Source organism: Peromyscus leucopus, chromosome 5 (assembly GCF_004664715.2).
Source record: "Peromyscus leucopus breed LL Stock chromosome 5, UCI_PerLeu_2.1, whole genome shotgun sequence".
Lineage (NCBI taxonomy): Eukaryota > Metazoa > Chordata > Mammalia > Rodentia > Cricetidae > Peromyscus > Peromyscus leucopus.
The window spans coordinates 40,686,874-40,705,416 of NC_051067.1; the positions used below are offsets into that span (position 1 = coordinate 40,686,874).

Below are 18,543 nucleotides of genomic sequence, written 5' to 3' on the forward strand. Positions count from 1 at the left end.
TCTCAAGCTCCAGATCTAACCGGCACAGAGGCCTGGCAGCTTCAAAGTCCTTAAAGGCTGGTCTCCATCGGAGACCCCGCTGGACTGGCTCAACAAGTTCAAGGCCTGACCAGGACAGTTACACAACAGTTGTCAGCCAAACAACCTTCCAACTCTAAATTAGGGGAGGGGAACTACCGACTTTACAACTCCAGCGCTGGAGAAGAGACTGGAATTTTTGGCTTTCCTAGTGTTCTGTCCCCCTTGCCCCACTTTGTAGAGGCTCTCCCTCTCCCTCTCCCCTTTCTGTGTGTGTATGTGTGTGTCTGTCTGTCTGTGTCTGTCTCTGTTTCTCTGTCTCTGTCTCTCTCTGTGTGCGTGCGTGTGTGCGTGCGTGTGTGGGTGTGTGTGTCTACATGTGCTTCCTCACTCCCGGTAAGTGCCTTTTTTCAGCCGCTGGTTCTGCCTGTTGCTGTTTGCTGCAGTGTTTGAGATTTCCCTGCTCCTTACCTGTTGCACTCAAGCTATTCCCTACCTAATTCTTCAGTTGGCAGAGAAAATGAACTTGATCAAGACCCCTAGAATGTGTCATCTAAGGCTAGACTTGAGGTTCAGACCCCCCCCCTGCTTCTGCAGTGATTGTAAGTATGGACATGTTCTTTTGTTTCGTTTTGTACTAATAGTGCAATTGTAACAGGATGCTCTAATGCTCTCTACAGTTGTTGAAATTGATACATATATTTCCCCTACAAATGAGAACCTCTGAATTAATTAAAAATACTTGGGATCAGGCTGGAGAGTTGGGTCAGCAGTTAAGAGCACCTGCTGCTCTTGCAGAGACCCAGTTTCAGTTTCTAACATTCATGTGAGGTGGCTCACAAATGCCTGTAACTCGAGCTTCAAGGATCTGATGTTCTCTTGTGACCTCTTCAGGTACTTGCACACACATGGCATAAACACATACTCACACACATAAATAAAAATGAATTTTAAAAATGTTTGGGAGGGGCTGAGAGACGGCTCTGCTTCCGAGCACTGGCCGCTCTTGCAGAGGACCTGGGTTTGGTTTCTAGCACCCACCCGACAGCTCACAGTCATCAGGAACTCCCGACCCAGGGGACTCCAACACCCTCTTCTGGCCTGTGCAGGCATCAAGTATACATGTGATACACGTACATACATGCAGGCAAAATACTCATACACACAAAATAAAAATAACCACATGGATTTGGGATAGCTAACCAAAGCTATTACCCAAGAGCAGTGAAATACAGCACAAGAACTGAAGCAAGCTGCCACCCAATAGTCTTTCACTTGGTTCTTGGGGCTCAACACAGTCCATACCTCATGAGCCTCTGGGTCACATATCTCCCAGGCATCTGCCCTGAAATTTTCCTCACAGAGATTATAAATCTGTCCTTAGTATTCATGGAAGACTGGTACCGGGAATTCCCTCTTAACCTTTTGAACTCTAACAAAGAAGCCCTCCAATAATAGTTTCTCAATGGGTTCTTGGACAATGCAGCCTGGTTCCCACTGAGACAGTGATGGGGGACCCAAATCCACCTCTGAACCTTACTTTCTTGACCAGAGTGGTAAGAAGTGCTCCAGGATCAGGCCTACAGGAGCCTCAGGGCCTCTGCATTTATAATTTCACAGTGTAGGGACGTGGAGGTAGGAGGATCAGAAGTTTGAGACTAGTCTGGGCCATATGACCCCTCTCTGGACAACAACAACAACAACAAAAAAACAAAAACAAAAACAAAAAAAACCCACCAATAAACCAAAGGTGAAGTCAAGGAACAGATAAAGACTATGAAATATCAATTAGGAGAAACTTCAGCATACTACACATTTCTAATAATAGGTGGACAGTTCCCCTATTCATTTCTTGGGACGCGTAACTTGGAAGCATAATGCGCTCATAAGCTCTTTCCAAATGGAGAGGGGATCTAACTCAGGAGATACAAAAACATCCAGTCATGCTCTGTTTAAAGAGAAGGAATTTGGGCCAAGAAGATGGCTTAGAGGGTAAAGGCGTCTAAGGACCTAAATTCCATTCTCAGGACCAGTATGTTAGAAGAAAGAACCAACAAGTTGTCTCTGATCTTCACACATGTCCCCTACAAACAAACAAACAAACAAACAAGTATACATAAAAGGCAAAAATAAAGTATATTTTTTATATTTTATTTTATATTTTATATTAAAAATAAAATATACAAATTTTAAATTGGTGTATCTTCCAGCATTTCTACTACTGAATATTCTTCTTTGATGCCCTATACTAGCATACTGATAATTTTTAATGTGTTACCCCCTCCCATTTTTGAACAGTAGTGATAAAGTGGAAAAGCAAGTATGAAATTTTTATAAGCTAATTTATTAGGGACTTGTTCTCCCTTTTTGACAATAATCACAATTAAGTAGTGGCATGGGAAAGGTCCTAGAATGTAGGTGTCTCATGAAGCCTTCTAAAACACAATGGAAAAACTAAAAGTTAAAAGGTGGTGGTGTGGCGCTTACAGTTTCTGTGGTGGTTTCAATGAAAATGGCCCCCATTGGCTCATATATTTGAATGCCTGATCACCAGTTGGTGGAATTGTTTAGGAAGGATTAGGAGGTGTGGCCTAGTTGGAGGAGGTGTGCCAGTGGGGATGGGCTTTGAGGTTTCAAAAGCTCATGTCCTTCCCAGTGAGCGCGCTCTCTCTCTCCTCTCTCTCTCTCATGCTTATGAATCAGATGTAAGCCCTTAATTACTGTTCCAGCACCATGCCTGCCTGCTTGCTGCCATGGTCCCCATCAGGATGGTCATGGACTAATGCTCTACAATCATGATCCTCCAATTAAATATTTTCTTTTATAAGCCGCCTTAGTCATGGTGTATCATCTGACAACAGTACCACACACCAATAGGATATGCAGAAGAGATGGAGGAAGCAGGAGGCTTACAAGTTTGAGACCAGCCTGGGCTACACATTTTGCCAGGCATGGTGATGGATCTCTGAGTTCAAGGCCAGCCAGAGTACAAAGAGACTCCAAGCTTCTGGAGCTACACAGTAAGATCATCTCAAATAAGCAAGCAAATAAAAAACAACAACAAAATTTTAAAAAGGGGGGGGGAGGAGGGAGGGGACGGTCAGGCATAAAATTTCAACACTAGAGGGGCAGAGGCAAGAGGATCAATGCGAGTTTGAGGCATTGATCTGATCTATCCTGATCTACATATCAAAGTTCCAGCCAGCCAGGGCCAGAGTGAGATCCTGGCTCAAAAAGCAGGGAGAGGGGGCTAGAAGAAGGCTGGAGATGTAATTCAGTGATAGAGTGCTTACTTAACATGTGTGTGGGACCCTCGGTTCTATCCGTAATATACACATGTATTATTATATATGTTATAATATATATTATTTAAAAAACCCATGGTTCTGTATTAAATGAGTTGATGGGCAGTATTATAAAATGACTCCTGTTGGAGTCCCACTACCCTTCTGATTATGAAGTAAAAAATAAGATTTGATTAACCTTATAAAATCTATAGAATCCTGGTTTCTCACAAGCCTGGCCTCTGTCACTAAAAATATTTAGTACATGGGGAAAGGACAATTTTGTTATAAAGAAATTTAAAACACTGTTATGTTAAAGGTTGTCTATCTTTTGAGCCGGGCAGTGGTGGCACATGCTTTTAATTCCAGCCCTTCCTTGGGAGGCAGAGGCAGGTGGATCTCTGAGTTCAGGATGGGGACAGGGCTACACAGAGAAATTCTGTCTCAAAAAACCAAAGAAGTCGTTTATTTTGTAAACAAGATTTATTTATGTATCTCATGTGAATGGGTGCTTTGTCTGCATGGTCGCTGCACACCGGAAGGCATCAAGCCCCACAGGACGGCAGTTAGAGCTGGCTGTGAGCAGTCATGGGGGTGCTGTGGATTGAACCTGGGTCCTCTAGAAGAGCAGCCAGTGCTCTTAACTCTTGTATAATATTAGAGGGACCAGCCTTAATATTATACATCCCAGGGGCTCAGGAGAGAGAACTACTAACGGCGAGGACTATTTTCTGGAAACAGAATCTCAGCACACCAAGCTCTATCGTCCACTTGCTTTAATTCCTCTGGCATAACATCCTGTATACACAGCTTCAGTTCTGTTCTCATGCCTAGCTCCTTTCTTGCCTGATTTCTCTCTATACTTATCTATTGCTCCCTCTAAGTTCTATCTTAATTCTCTTCTTAACTCTGCCTCATCTAGGTCCTTTTCAGCTTGTTCTTACCCAGCTAGTACTTCCTCATCTGGCTCTTCCTCATCTTCCATCTCATTCCTCTAGTACTCTCTTCTAGCCCTTCAATCTAGTTCTTCCCCACCTCAGTTTGTTCCTTTCAAGTTCTTACCTGTCTAGTTCTCCCATACTCTTTTCTCTTCTCTGACTCTCTGTGCCCTGGAAGTCCTGGTATATAAAGCCAGGCTTCCAGGGTCAAATGGAGGGGTGATAAGGATCACATTGAGAGGCAATAACCATTAATTATCATTTGCAACCCCAAAGGGAAGTGACCAATGGGAAAATGAATTAACTAAAGGCTAAATTCAGGTAATATCTAAGAAGAGGGAATCTTATGTGCTCAACTATAGTCTTAAATGTGATTGGTAGAAAATGTTAAGAATCTATAAGTTGCTAGGTCAATGGGAGAAAATAAAACTGCCTTCTTTTTTCCTGTGGCTCCTATCTCTCCAAGCTATCTGCCATTTTTCTGCAGGGTGGGGAAAGTGTGCTCAGTCGCTAGGCAACCTGTGCACAGCTAGATGCCTCTGGTGATAGTTAAAGGGAGATCTGGAACCAGAGGTAAGATTTGGGAAAGGAGGAAGTAAAGCTTAATTGGCACATCCGCCAGGCCTTCTCAAACAGGTAGCCTGGATGCTTAAGTCTGTTCTTAGAGAGTACAGAGGTATCGCTGATAAAGTACTTTCTTCCATCTGGGGATGGACCTGGCCAGATGCTGCCAATGATGATAATTACAGGGAGGCTTGAACTGGGAGTTCTGGCTGAACATAGCTGTCAGTGCAGAAGGTTATCTAAATATTCCTAGAAGTGGTTAGGTAAAGAGTTAGGGGTCTATAAAGTTAGTAAGGGTGTAAGAAAGGAGGGTCCAAGCTAAATTGTGTAAAACTATTACTTAACGTCCATCTGGCCTAGGCAGTGTCTCCTTGTGGAATTTGTCTTAAATCAGGAGACTTGCATGTGGACTGTTATTACTGCTAGTCCTTGAAAGTGGCCAAGGGAGGTATCTGATTTCAGAGAAAGCCTTTCCTGAGGCTGTTCTCCAAATACCTGGAATGTGTATGTCCAGAGAGTGATCAGTCCACACTGTTAGCTCTTCTTAGGGAAAAGTCAATTGGGAAAACTATGAAGGCACACATGATTTTCATAACAGAATACAGCTGATATATAACAAGCCAAGTAACACCAAAAACTCCTTGGGATTTGGCTTCCTCTGGAGGAATTCCCTGATTCCTCCAGGTAGTGACTTTGCCATAACTAGCTGAGTTCTTATGATATTTCTGCGGCCCGCAGCACTTAACCACGGAACCATCTTCCCAGTCCCTCAAAAATAATTTTTTGCATTTATTTGCTTATTTGTGTGTGCCATGACACACATGTGGAGGTGAGAGACAGCCCTGGGAGTTGGTTCTTTCCTTCTCCCATGTGGTTCCCAAGGACTGAACTCACGGCAAGAGCCATCTCTCCAGCCCTGTTCTTGATTATTCTAACTTTAGGTAAAATATGCCCCTCTGTTCAGGTCGTCAGCCACAGTGTTGAGACTTGGGATGCCCGAGTCTTTGTTGTTATAATTCTTTGCATACTTCTCCCATTCCCTGGATGCCTGGGTTCATACACTTCTCAGAATGCTGAGTCTAGTTAGTGTCTGTTATTAGCAACCCTCACTCCTCCAGGTGCCCCTTGGGCTGGAGAGTGAACTCAGAACAAGTCAGTAGCAGTGTGCATACGCTATTAGTAAGATGCCGGTGCAGACGCCCTTCTACAATATGTAATACAGAAGGGCCTCTGTCCATCTCCCACACCCTATCAGAGACAGGAAGCCAGTAAGCTGGAGGCTAGCCTTGGTTCCATAGAATCCTGTTTCAAAAACTAAAGTAACAGCAACAATAATTTAAAAATTATGTAAATTAAAAAAAAACCCAACACACATAAGGTTGCCCAAACAGCAATGCAATAAGTATCAGCTGTGGAAGTGGCTCCTTTTTTGTTTTCTTCATTGTGTCTGCATGAAGAAATTTGGTGACAGCTCTGTTTCTCTTGGTCCTGCTTTTCAGGTGTTAGGGGTCAGGAGTGGGCAGGCCATTCCTTTCCCTTGCAATTCCGATGTGTGAGAAGAATCATGTAAGAAAAAAAAAAAAAACCACCCCCCCCCCCAAAAAAAAAAACCCCAAAAAACAAGAAGAGCTGTTATGGCAGGTAGATGAGTACCTGGACAGCAAGAGCAAATGAATTCGCCCTCGCTTCCCTGCTGGTCCTCGATTTCGTCACAATTCTCCTGTTTGAGCCTCTTGAGTGCTGAGATTTACAAGCATGAGCCACCACACCCAGCTAGTAAATTTAACATCTACAGTTAGGACCCCCAGAAATAAAAGAAAGCCGGCGTGCGTCACAGAAGCACACTCTCTGCTGATGATCCTCTAAAGAAGGTTAGGCAGGAGAAACTGCTGGTGTGCCCACAACTCCCTTCTCCGTGCGCGCTGCACAAAAGAGGAATAGTGATCCTCAGGTTTCTTTAAAGAGCGCCAGACCAGCGGGCTCTGCAACACAGAACTGGCTTTTCAGGCAAGATGATGGAGGTTTAGGGGGAAATTCGGGGATCAGGGAAGCGACCTCGGTCATTTCCAGAGACTGCGGAGGCAGGCGGGCTCTTCGACTTGTCCCAGATCTAGCAAGCAGCATCCAGCGCCTGCAGGTGCACAGGAATGTGGTGTGTCTATCCATTAGCTTGTGCCTTCCACGAAAACCTTTCGGGAGAAGCTGGTTCCAGGTGAACCCGGGAAAGGTCACGTGGGAACTTCCAGATTCTTGGACGCACCCCAGGCAAAGGATGCTCAACATGCCACGCGCGCTCCCGCGCGTCCCTCTGTAGAGTGTGCACAGCCACCACAGAGAAAGCATGCTCCAGTGGCGCAATCGGTTAGCGCGCGGTACTTATACAGCAGTATATGTGCGGGTGATGCCGAGGTTGTGAGTTCGAGCCTCACCTGGAGCATGTTTTCTTCCCTTTCCGGCTCAAACATGTTTGAAAATGCATTTTTCCTTCCAAGAAAACAAGAAATGGTAAATATTTTCCATGGTGCGAACACACAAATTCCTATGATAAAGAGCATCCGATCCAACTCAAACGTGAGAGGAAAACCACCAGTCATAGGTTAATTTAATTAAACCAGTAAGCTAACTTCTAAACAGGCAGAAGCGCTTTTTCCTCCCCCAACCCACGCCAGGGCAAGATTCTTCAGCTTTTGGGAACAGAGTCAGTACCTGGTAACGCTAACACTGGTCTGGTGTTCTGCTATTTCCACAGGTCTTGAAGTGAGGCCTAAATCTACAACTGTTCTCAGTCCCACCTCATCACCTATTTTAGAAAAGCCGCCCTGTATAAGCCCTACACCGGAGAAACTGGAGCAGGAAGACTGCGGAGAGATGAAGGCCAATCTGGGATACATAACTGAGTTCCAGGCCAGCCTGGCCTACAGAGTGAGATAAACTTAACCATCCCAGTTCCATCCTTCTCAGCTTGGCTCATATAACATCTCCATAAAACATACTTTATCTTGTAATAAAAAAAATAACAAGACCACAATCCACCTGACATGAAAGAACTAGTCTACATACAATTGAAAATGTGCTAACCCTTGTAGACGCCATTCTGGGACAATGGCCATGCTCAGCTATTCACAAGAAGAATGCTTCTGCTTCAGATCAAGCAAGGTCCCTGATGCTTCTGAGCTCAGAACCAAAATGAGTTAACCTCAACAAACTCTTATTTGAAATCTCCCTTAGGGCATCCTGAGATTGTAGAGAATGTTATTCTTTATTGATCGTGCTCACTCAGAGTCTCAAAAGTTTGACTCCCTGGTAAGCTATACCTGCTTGGCTCAGATAGCCAGGCCCCAAAAGAAACAAACTGTTGCTCGAATCTTAAATCAGTCTTATAATAAAAACCCCAGAGCCAAATATTGGGGTAAATGCTGAAAGATCAGAGAGACAAAGGAACAAGCCACTGCCAAGTCTCACCTTGACAGCTCCATGAATTCTCTGATTTAAATGCCTCTGGGTCCTCAGCCGAAAAGCTTCAGCCGAAAAAGCTCTAGTTCCTGTCTCCTCACGCCTTATATACCCTTCTCTGCTCAGTCACATCACTTCCTTCTCAGTCCTGGGATTAAAGGCCTGTGTGCTTCCCAAGCAAAGGCATGAGATCTCAAGTGCTGGAATTAAAGTCAGGTAATTCCCAAGTACTGGGATTAAAGGTGTGTGCCACCACTGCCTGGCATCTATCTATGTTTAATCTAGTGGCTTGTTCTGTCCTCTGATCTTCAGACAAACTTTATTTGGGCACACAATATATCACCACAAGAAACCCATACAGGTGTCCCACGCTATGAGACCCACAACCAGGGCACCTTGATTTTGAAACACTGACGTGCCTACTGCCAATGCCTCAGTGCAAACACTTGCTTTCCTATCTTGAAGTATGTCTAATTAATTCTATTTATACCTTCTGTCTTTGGGGAATTCCCTCACAGCTTAAGCATCACCATCTGGTCAACCCTGTTCCCAGCATGATCACTCCTTCCCCAGAAGAGGAAGTAAAGTACCAGGTTTGCCTGATATCATGTAACTTAAATTTTATGGAGTAAAGTGAACAATACTTTAAGAGTGAGAGAAAACTATTAATGTCTTGTGAGAGAGGAAAGGAAAGATATTTAATACACATGTTTACACACACAAAAGTATTCCTAGCAAAACAGGGGGGAAATGTTTATGAAAATGATAGTCTTTTTGTGCGGGAAGGGGGTTGGTTTTTTGAGACAGGGTTTCTCTACATAGCCCAGGCTGTCCTAGCACTTACTATGTAGACCAGGCTGGCCTTGAACTCACAGAGATCTGCCTTCCTCTGCCTCCAAGTGCTGGGATTCAAGGTGTGCCATCACACCTGGCACTTTTTTTTAAAAAAAATTCTTTAACATTTTTTAAATTTATATTTTATATGTAGGGTGTTTTATCTGCATGCATGTCTGTGTACTACATGCTTGCTATGTACCCTTGCAGGCTAGAAGAGGGTGTCAGATCACCCAGAACTGGAGTTTCAGAAATGTTGTAAGCCTCTATGTGGTTCCTGGGGATCAAAACCACGTCCTCTGGAAGAGTACAGCCAATGCTCTTAACTGCTGACATCTCTCCAATCACAGTATTTTGTAGTAGACCGTCATATATGTGACCATAGCTGCTGTTCTTCACCTGTCCTCCTCCATTGTTCTCTGTGTCCCCTGGATTTTTACTAAATGGTCTTTCTAATAACAGTTCTTTAACTTCGTTTTCCTGATTGATCTGAGTATCAATCTTAATCACAAGGCACAGTAATACTAAGAGATAGCCCCGAGGATCTCCTGTGCTCCATACATATCCCTTTTTACCTTTCAGTGGAGTAATAGTCCAATTTCTTTTTGGTGTCAGGGTAAATCACTCTAGTCAGACCAACTGCCTTCTTGGCCTGTTGACTCAGAGGTATGAGGAGTCCAAAGTGACTGGGTGGCAGTCTTTTTTTCCAGGTCGGTGTGCTCATTATTACATCTTTTTAGGGAAGCGTCTCTCCATCAAAGCTAAGACTCCAAGCCAGAAGAACATGCAGTTGTGGGAACAGGCACCACAGCTCTGCAAGTGGGTCACTAGGAGTCACAGTGAATGGTACCACTTTTATTTTTATCTGGATCTTGAAATCCTGGTTGTGGGCAAAATAGCACTATATACCAGATGCTGATCCAGAACACACATTGCCACCTAGAAAGTCTTGTCCCAGCCCTGCAAAGCACTTACTCCCAGCTGGTGTCACCCTGTTAAACCACTGCTTCAGGATGGCAGGGAATGGATAAGGCCAGAGAATTAACAACTGTGGGCCAGTTGCCTGTAATAGGACATTTCTTGTTCCGACTGCCTGTTCCCAAATACCAGGCATCTGCTTCCCAAATTACCACAGAGGCTTATATTAATTATAAATGCTCAGCCAATAGCTCAGGCTTGTAACTAACTAGCTCTTACATTTTAAGTTAATCCATATTCCTTATTTATGCTCTGCCACATGGCAGTACCTTTATTAGCAAGGCATGTTCATCTCCTGCTCCCTCTGCATCTGGCTGGCAACCCAGTGACTCTGCCCTTCTCCTTCCCATCATCCTTAGATTGGTCACCCTGCCTACACTTCCTGCCTGGTGACTGGCCAATCAGTGTTTTAGTAAACCAATTTGAGTGGCAAATCTTCACAGTGTTCAAGAGGATTATTCCATAGCATTTCCCTTTTTTGTCTAATTAAAAAGGAAGGTTTTAACTTCAACGTAGTAAAACTATATACAACAAGAACAGTTATTAAGTAAGAATTACAGTAACACTAATTCATTTGCACTTTGCAAAATTAGAGAAAATACTTAATTATCTATCTTATCTTGGCCAGTCTAAAGCTTTGTATCTAATTTACTTTTTATTATAACCAAGGAAAACTATAATTGGTTGCAAGTTGTTATGGATAATGGTCAAGAAAAAAGCTAAACAAAGGAGATTTGATTCAGGAATCTTGTTCTAAAACAAAAGGGGGGTATAGAAATGATAGAATGAAAGAGTAGATTATTGAACCTACTTTAATCCAAAAACAACTATTAATCTTACAGATTTTACATTGGTATGGATTTTAGTTTATTGATAAAAATTTAAAGTTAATTTTGTTATGTATATGTTTCTACTCTTGCTTAAGATATTATGTTTATGGGACTCATTTAAAATGTAATGTATAATTAAGAAATACAGATTAATAGTTGTCTACAATAATCAAACTTTTAGCCATGGTAGTTAGATTTTCTAGGTATACAGAGATATATTTCAATTAGATAGGCAATCTTCAAACATTTCAAAGCCCTACAGAATATAGCATTTAAAATGTTTTAAGAACTTAGACTTTTCATGACAGTGAGACATGTCTGCTCCTAGCAGCACCAATGTACTCCAGAGAAGATGATGGATATCAAAGAAACTCCATATGGAGTTTGCTTTCTTTATGGCAAAACCTAGCCATTTGGGCAAAGAAATTGCCCTTGCCTCAATTGCTGACAGTTATTGACCAGCAGGACACAAAAAAGGTGACTGCTGAACTTTGCCAAGACAAGGTTGGAATAGTCCTTCAAAATTCTCTTCTTCAAAGGAAAGTCTGTCAGATATGCTAGGCCTGTAGGCCAAAGATGGTTACCCCAATGTTGCAGAGAAACTTTGGGTAACTGTCCAGGTAGCCTGATGTCCATGTTATTACATAACATTTCATCCTTCTGGAATTTTTGATGGAGTTAAAGACTAGATATTCATAGATATAATTTTTCTTATTTATGATAAAAGGAAAAATTAGATATAAAACTTTGGACTCACCATGATAGAATGGATAATTAAATGTTTTCTTTGATTTTGTCAAATACAAATAGACTGGATATTGTAACTGTAATTCTTACTCCATAATTGTTTTTGTTGCATATAATCTTACTATGTTGAAATTAAAACTTTTTAATTAGACAAAAAGGGGGAAATGCTGTGGAATAATCCTTTTTTACACTGTAAAGATTTATCACTTGAATTGATTTAATAAAACATTGATTGGCCAGTATCCAGGCAGTAAGTATAGGTGGGATAACCAAACTAAGAATGATGGGAAGAAGGGCAGAGTCAGGAGTCACCAGCCAGACCCAGAGGGAGCAGGAGATGAATGTGCCATGCTAATAAAGGTGCGGCCATGTGGCAGAGCATAAATAAGGAATATGGGTTAACTTAAAATTTAAGAGCTAGTTAGTAATAAGCCTGAGCTATTGGCCAAGCATTTATAATTCATATAAGCCTTTGTGTGTTTATTTGGGACTGGGCATTCAGGACAGGAAACATCTGTTTACAGGCAGGCACTTTCTTTTTTTGCCTGCTTGTCCAATTCGGACAACATCAGCAGCTGAGGCAAGGGCAATTTCTTGCCCAGTGACTAATTATGCCACATTGAAAACAAACTAGAGTTTCTTTGATGCCCATCATCATCTCTGAAGTAAATTGGTGATGCCAGGAGCAGACATGTCTCATTGACATGAAAGGCCCTATGTTAACAAAACATTTTAAATGCCTTATTCTGTAAGTCTTTGAAGTGTTTGAAGACCATCTACCTATCTACAGTATATTTCTGTTTGACTTTGAAAACATACCTAACATGACTACAAGTTTGATTGTTATAAGTGACTAACTACTAACCTGCATTTCTTTATTATCCCAAATAGTTTGCAATAGTAACTTTCAAGGACTAGAAATTTATATTACATTTTTTAAATGAGCTGCATAGAAACAATACCTTAAACAAGAGTGGAAACATATGTGCAGTATGTTCTAAGAAAAACAGCTTTAAATTTGTATCAATATACAAAAATCCACACCAACATAAAATATTTGAGACTACTGGTTGTTTAAAAGTAGACTCAACAATCTACCCTTTTGTCTCATTATTTCTATACTATTCCCCCTCCTTTTTTCCTTCAGAAAGAGATCCTTGAATCTAACTCTTTTGTTTAGCTTTTTTTCTGACCATGACCAATAACAACTTTTAATCAGCCCCCCCCCCCCCAAATGATGGCAAACATCTACAACTCAGTGAATGGCCAAAAGCCATCCACCCCATCTCTTGGGAATGTGGGTGTCGTGTTTTCTAGACTGCTTCCTGTTGTCTAGGGGTACTAGTATCTTTAGGAGACCCTGGGAAAATTGGGAAAATGGTCAAGTCCTGGAAGAGTTAGCTGTCTCATTTGTTGCCCAGACTCTGCGCAATGGGAATGTGCAAAGCTTATCTGGCTGGAATAGTCTGTGATGCTGGACCATCTCATCAGCAGCCTTAAAGCTGTTCTGTATTCAGAGCTCTGAGAAAACTGCAACAAAGGCACTCTGAGAGGCTGGATCACCTAGGCCACCATTTTCATTGGTGTCTGGCCCCCTTGCTCTGAAAACACATAAACTTTCAAAGACAACATACTCATCTGCATAAACACAAGTATGGAGTGTGCGGTGTGCATAGTCAGTTAAAGATGGTTTTTCTGTTTTCTGTTTGAGCAGGTAAGAGACATCTGTCTACTTTATAAGTCCATTTGGACTGTATAATCAAATTGTAATATAAATCTCTATCCTTGCCATATGAAAGAGTGCCATGTGATAATAAGTCATGAAGACTCTATAGTCAACAAGATTTATCATGTCTCATCTCATCTCAGAGCTGTTCCCATGTCAAGTGATCAGCTTACATGTTACCTGTCTTTGTAGTTTTTTTGGCTTTCTCTCCCATGTCTGTAGCCAACATACTCAGGAGGTCTCCCCATGGGTCAAATCTGATCTCTATTAATCTGGAAGGAATCCACAGTCTTTCTTTTCCTGTGGAAACAAAAGCATAACCTCTCCCCCAACACAACACATTGTTCAACTCCCATTTTGAAGTTAAGATATTTTAAAAATATATAGGTTGGTTTTATTTAGCAGTTTTCATAATCCAATGTCTCTCAGCAGCTATTGTTTTGGCACATTAGCATTAAAAAAATTGAAAGTTAACAAGACACCATATGGGATCCAGACTCCTTGTGTATTTTCCATTCTTTAGTGACTGTTCATTCTAATATCTACCCCATACAGTGATTCTGCTAAGTTTTTACAGAGTACAGGTAAAAATGCTTTTCATCTCCCTTACATGAATAAAAACAAAGTCATCTCAATTTTCCATATACATTTATGTCTAAGTAACTTATTACAGATTAACAGAACATGAACAGACAGAAAGTATTTTTTTCACAGCCAACTCTTTTACTGGCAAGCTTCATACTGCTGTTATAAAGAAAGAGTCAATCATTTTACTGTTAATCTTGAAGGTTAATCTTATAAGGAATCTTAAAGGAATCACAAACCTAATTTTTTGTACATAAAAGATAAAAGATAGTCAGCTGTACTTTAGATCTTTAGGGTATACACCCATTTATCAATAGTTTCTTATGCCAAGAGATTGAGGGCAGGAATGAGTTATAAGGAGTTAATCATCACCTTTAATCACCAACCAACCTTAACAGTTGGGCTGCTTTGTATTTTTTTTCCTTCAGCTATGTGTCCTTGTGGACATTGGATTGTTTTCTGTGTGTGTATGTGTGTGTATGTGTGTGTGTGTGTGTGTGTGTGTGTGTGTGTGTGTTTCATCTTAAAGCTATTTTCAAAACATTTGATCTAACCTGAAGTTATTACAAGGCTTTGTTTCAGCTAGTAATGCACACCAAAATCTGTGACTGCGTTTCTTAGCATTAAGATGAAAGGAATTTGAGCCAGCCTGGCTCATTGTTTTTCTTAATAATTAACTTGAGTTATGCTCTAAAGCAGCTCCTTAGGTGGAATTCATAGGTTTTTTTTTTAGCTGTGAAGCATATCCTTATATTTACTTTTACTCATCAAAGCTCTGTATACGCCAGCATTATTATTATTATCAATTAGATGGTACAGCTTAGGGAGGAAGTCATCTTCATAATAATTTGCAGTTAAAAATGCCCAGTAGAATGGGATGCTTCCATGAGATAAACACATCACCTTACAGGCAGTGGGAATTTCCCCACACCTAATTCAATCATGTCAGATATCAGAGAAAGATAGCAACAGAAACAAAGGGCATTCCAGGGGCCTTGCCTAACTGAGAATTATTCACCAGGAGGTTGTCTCCTGGTGGGCCAACATCCTGAACCTCAATAGCCACTTTCAATTAATATAAATGGGTTAGTTTAATTATAAGAGCTAGTGGGAAAAGCCTAAGCCAAGGCCGAGCTTTCATAATTAATAATTCCCCGTGTTGTTATTTGTGAGCTGGCGGCTGATAACAAAGCTTGCTACATAGCAGATCTGTAAAGTGAAGTTGATGAGAAAGGACTGTATTTGTTGTTGTTTTTCATCTTCATCACAGGCCTGAACTAGCTTGGACAGTCTGTTTTCACAGTCATAAACATAGACAAGCCTATAATCATAGCATTAGGAAAGAAGGAGGATTCGGAGTTCAGGGTCCTTCTCCACATACAGGTATTCAAGGCTAGCCCCAGGCAACTTGAGTGCCTGTCTGAAACCAAGGACACCCACAAAATGAACAACAACACAAACACAGACAGCAAAAATAGACAACACAAATCTCAGCGACAATATTGGTTAAAAATAGCCAGACACAAAGAATGCTGATTCCATTTGGCTCAATATATACAAAGTTATTAAAACAGCTACTACAGATGATGAAAAGGTTCAGGACTGTGGTTGCCTTTGGAAAGGTATGAAATGAGAGAGAGTCTGAGCTCACTGATAGTCATGCAGGGATATAAACTTGCAAAATTCATTAAGTGGTACATACATTCAAGATTTTATATATATATAAATAAAATATAAAAACCATATATATCTATATCTATATATCTATATCTATCTATATCTATCTATCTATATCTATATCTATCTATCTATCTATCTATCTATCTATCTATCTATCTATCTATCTATAGTTCCTCTGTGTAGCTCTGGCTGGAACTCACTCCATAAATCAGGCTGGCCTGAACTCAGAGTTCTGCCTGTATCTGCCTCCCAAGTGCTGGGATGAAGGGCACGGATCACCACCACCTGATTTACTCTGTAATTTATTCTCAGTATAATAGGAAATTTAAATGAAAAAGAGATCTTTGGGGGATCAATTAGATGATTTTAGATGATGTCATAAAATCTGGGGAGAGTCTCAGAGCAGCAGGAAGCTTTAAATCACGAACCATGGTTCTCTTCCTTGGGAACTATATATAGATCTTTCCACTGTCTTTATCCCTCCTTCTGTTATACTTTTGAAAGTGGGTTGGTTACTACATTTTCTAACTTTTCAAGTATTTTTTCTATCTCTTTTTAAACAACCTTAATTTTGTTGACACTATTATTTATTTATTTATTTTATTTTTGGTTTTTCGAGACAGGGTTTCTCCGTATGGCAGAGAAACTGGAACTCGCTCTGTGCTGTGCCTGCACGGCAATTGGGCTCAAAGCCTGGCGATGGAAGTCGGGATGAACACAGCACACACCAGTCAAGTTGCAAGCATCAGGACTCTCTTTAGTCTTTCTTCCCCATCTTATATACCCTTTCAGGAGGAAACAAACAAAATTGTTTATCAAGCACCCAGAGTCAAGGAACGGTCAGCATGCCCCAGGAAGCCACAGCTGCCAAACCACGAGATATACCAAACAGCAAAACATCCGCAGAACAGCCTGACCTCAGCGCACTCAGAACAGGGGAGGTGGGGGCAATCTTAGAGGGGTCAGAGCCATTCTGATCCCAACAGCTCTGTAGACCAGACTGGCCTCAGACTCTGAAATTAGCCTGTCTCTGTCTTCTGAGTGCTGGAATTAAAGGTGCGTGCCACCACCACCTGGTGTTAAAATTTATTTTATTTTTAATTAAAATATAATTACATCACTTTCCCCTCCCCCTCTTCCTTTTAATCTCTACTGTGTCCCAGTTCCCTTTTGAACTCATGACCTCTTTCTCTTTAATTATTATTGTTTCACACACACACACACACACACACACACACACACACACACATAATCATATAAATACAGTCTACGGAATCCATTGAGTGTTGTTGCTCATATGTTTTATGTTTTCAGGGCTGACAACTTTATATTGGATAATTAGGAGCCTCATCCCTGGGGAAGAGTAATTCTACCTCTCTCATCAGTCTTTAAATGCTTGTAGTCCTTTATCCAGGGGTAGAACCCAGTGAGATTTCCCTCATCCATGTCGGCACATCAACTGGTGTCATTGTTCAGGTCTTGTTTAGGCAGCCAGGTGTATTGCTGAGAATCCGTGGATGTAGTTTCCATCGCAATCTGGATTTCAGCAGACTTCCTGGTCCTCTGCCTCTTACCATCTCTCTGCTCCCTCTCCACGATGTTCCTGTGCCTTCCGTGTAGGGCTTGTGTGCTATAAACGCATTTATTGTGGTTGGGCACCTCGCAGCCACCTGTTCTTTGCCTTTTGACCAGCTGTGGCTTGCTGTAATGGTTTCTGTCTGCTGCAAAAAGAGACTTCTTTGATGCGGGAGAGGTGAGAGTTACACTTAACCTGTGGGCTTAAGTATTTAGAATGTACTTAGGAATTACAGCGGTTTAGGAAAGTAGGTTGTCTTCTAAGATCTATGACCTCACTAGCCGGGTTTACAGCACTAGACGAAATTTTCCAGTAGTTGACCGGGTCTTAAGTCAGGCTGTTGGTTACTGCCAAAATACAGGCACCACGGCTGGGAAGGACTCTTGATTGCTTTCTTCCCTTGCCAGCCTGGAAGCTAGTTCTAAAGAAGGAAGCTTTTGGGTCAGATCAGATAGAATCTGTCTTCAGGGACTTATCTTCAGCCTCTGAAGGGCAACCAAGGACAACAGCAAGGGCCTATATTGTTAGATAATTTATGGCTCTTGGGAGAATCATTATCACCCCATGCGTTGTAACTTTGTAACACACACACGTACACACACATTGTAGGTAATTTTAGGTAAACATGAAATAATTTGATCCCCATGTTTTTTTCAAACGGTCTTAGTATTATTTATCCCCCCTTTTCCACCTTCTGAACTGACCTCCCACTCCTTTCCAACTTACACCCCCTCCCCTGTTTTTCACATATCTCTCTCTTCACCGGTTACCTGTTTCCGGCTAGCCCCCCTTTTAGAGCTCCTTTCCACAATTATTCTTTAAGTGAGCAGATTATATTTTCAGCAAACACAATTTTTGTGATGGAACGTCCATAAAAGGAACTACAGGCAAGTAGGAAAATTTTGCTTCAAAGAGAGAAGAGAGACAGTCAGAGGGATAGGGGAGAGAGAACTGGTTAGACTGGAGAGACACAGAGACAGGGAGAAACAAAAGTTTGATCCAGAAATGTTGGGAAGCTAGACTGGAAACTGCCCGGAGGTGATGGGGTGTGGGCATTTTGCCCCTCACCTAGCCAGAATCAAGCCAGGCAAAGCTGGGTAAGGATTGGCAGGGTTTCCGGCGGGGCTGCCATTTGTCATTACCCCCGCGTGTATGTGGGCAAATGTTCCAGACACTGAGATGTAAAATGTTTTGTTTGCCATTCCAGAATGTACCTTGCTAAAGGGGAAACTGAAGTATCTTGAGCTCCCTGTGATGTGATCTAGGAGAAAACCGTCTCAAAAGGAACACTAGCCCAAGAGTTAAATCGTACAGGTTCAACGTGCTGTGG

At 41.7% G+C, this 18,543-nt stretch overlaps 1 non-coding gene across 1 annotated transcript; it reads left to right on the forward strand.

The window, feature by feature from the left end:
• The first annotated feature begins 7,147 nt into the window (after nt 1-7,147).
• Nucleotides 7,148-7,241, forward strand: Trnai-uau. The gene is made up of 2 exons: nt 7,148-7,185; nt 7,206-7,241. It is a non-coding gene; the product is annotated as a tRNA-Ile (tRNA).
• Nucleotides 7,242-18,543: the final 11,302 nt, after the last annotated feature.